Genomic DNA, 2,204 nt, shown 5'->3' with positions numbered 1-2,204 from the left:
TTATTTTTTAAAAAAATATGTTCTATTGATTTATTACAGAGAGGAAGGGAGAGGGATAGAGAGTTAGAAACATCGATGAGAGAGAAACATCGACCAGCTGCCTCCTGCACACTCCCTATTGGGGATGTGCCCGAAACCAAGGTACATGCCCTTGACCGGAATCGAACCTGGGACCTTTCAGTCTGCAGGCCAATGCTCTATCCACTGAGCCAAACCGGTGAGGGCTAAAATAAAATATTTTAAAAAAGAAAATAAAAAGGCAAAGAATCCAATTTAAACAGGGGCAAAGGATTTGAATAGACATGTTTTCTCCAAAGAAGATGTAGGAATGGCCAACAAGCACATGAAAAGATGTTCAAAATCATTAGTCCTCAGGGAACTGCGAATCAAAACCACAATGAGACACTACTGCATACCCAGTAGAGGGCTATAATAATAATTAAAACAAAAAAACAAAAAGGGAAATAGCAAGTACTGCTGAGGATGTGGAGTATTGGAGCCCTCATACATGCTGGTGGAATGCAAAATGGCATAGCCACGTTGGAAAACAGTCTGGAGTTTCCTCAAAGTATCAAACAGAATTACCAAGTGCCAGCAAATCTACTCCTAGGTATTACCCAAGAAAAATGAAAACATATGTCCACACAAAAACTTGACACATGTTTATAGCAGCTTGTTCATTACAGCCAATAAATGGAAACAACCCAAGTGTCTGCCAACTGCTGAATGGATAAACAAAATGTTGTATATCCACTCAGTGCAATAAAATTCAACCATAAGAACGAATAAGGTGATTTCCAACATGGATGAATCTTGAAAATATTATGCTAAGTGAAAGATGCCAGTCACAAAAGACCACACATTATGATTCCATTTATAGGAAATGCCCAGAATAGGAAAATCTATAGACAGAAAGTAGACTGGTGGTTTCTTAGGGCTGTGGGGGGATGGTAAGGAAGGGGTGGTAGGTAAAGGTTATAGGATTTTTTTTTTAGGTGATAAAGGTGTTCTAATTTTGACTGGTGATGGTCATACATATCTTGAATTATACTGAAAACCAGTTGTATTGTAGGTGAAGTATCTATAATAATAAAAGCATAGTATACTAATTAGACCAGACAGCCAGCAGACCTTCTGGATGATCTTCTGAGTGAAGCTGGGGCTGCGAAGGCCGAGGCAAGCTGTGGCGGCTGCGAGGGCCGAGCCCCTTGCATGAATTTCGTGCATTGGGCCTCTAGTATCTCAATAATGCTGTTAAAGTTAATTTTTAAAATAATCAAGATTAAGTATGTTTTTACTCACTTAGCAAAGATTTCAAAATGATTGTCCCCAAGTGCCAAGAGGGTGTGTGACAGGCAACTGGTGCATATAAACTGGTATAGCAAACAAAAAACCTTTCAAAAACATTGTAGAAAACCTAAAACAACATCAACAACCTAAAAAAAATGCTCATCCCTACAAATTTCAGTTTTGAGAATCTATCCTAAACACTCATATGTAGAAAACGCATAATGCACAAAGGTTTATTTTTTATTATTTTAAAAAAATTATCTTTATTGTTGAAAGTATTACAGATGTCCCCTTTCCCCCCATTGACCCTCTCCACCTTGCTCCTGCCCCCTCCCCAGGCCTTCACCATACTATTGTCTGTGACAAAGGTTTATTTATTTTTAAAAATATATTTTTATTGATTTCAGAGAGAAAGGGAGAGGGAGAGAGAGATAGACACATCAATGATAAGAGAGAATCATTGATCGGCTACCTCCTGCACACTTCACACTGGGCATGTGCCCTGACTGGGAATCCAACCGTGACCTCCTGGTTCATAGGTTGACACTCAACCACTGAGCCACATTGGCCAGGCTCATCATTGATGTTTCTATCTCTCTCTCCCTCTCCTTTCCTCTCTCTAAAAATCAATATTTTTTTAAAAAAAATCAATAAAAACATATATTTTTAAAAATTTAGCAAATAAGGGTAAAATGTATACTCTGAAAACTACAAAGCATTATTGAAAGAAAATAAAGGAGACCTAGCCTGGCCGGTGTGGCTCAGTTGGTTGAGCATCGTCCTGTGCACCAAGAGGTCACTAGTTGGATTCCTGGTCAGGGCACATGCCTGGGTTTAAGGCTCAATCCCCTGCAGGGGGTGTGCAGGAGGCAGTCGATTGATATCTCTCTCTCTCCCACTTTTCCTCTCTGCCT

The 2,204-nt window shown here is 39.5% G+C and overlaps 1 protein-coding gene across 1 annotated transcript in view; it reads right to left on the bottom strand.

Annotated features, from left to right (window-relative positions):
• Window positions 1–2,204, bottom strand: part of LOC102239093 (eukaryotic translation initiation factor 3 subunit C) — a 43,485-nt gene that overhangs the window by 30,938 nt on the left and 10,343 nt on the right. The window contains exon 2 of the mRNA XM_005870320.2: window positions 216–224. The gene's annotated coding sequence lies outside the window, so the exon portion shown is untranslated. The remainder of the gene's footprint in view (window positions 1–215; window positions 225–2,204) is intronic.

The sequence above is a fragment of the Myotis brandtii genome, unplaced genomic scaffold (assembly GCF_000412655.1).
Source record: "Myotis brandtii unplaced genomic scaffold, ASM41265v1 scaffold317, whole genome shotgun sequence".
NCBI lineage: Eukaryota > Metazoa > Chordata > Mammalia > Chiroptera > Vespertilionidae > Myotis > Myotis brandtii.
The sequence above is the reverse complement of the archived record's forward strand: the minus strand, read 5'-3'. Positions and strand labels throughout refer to the sequence as shown.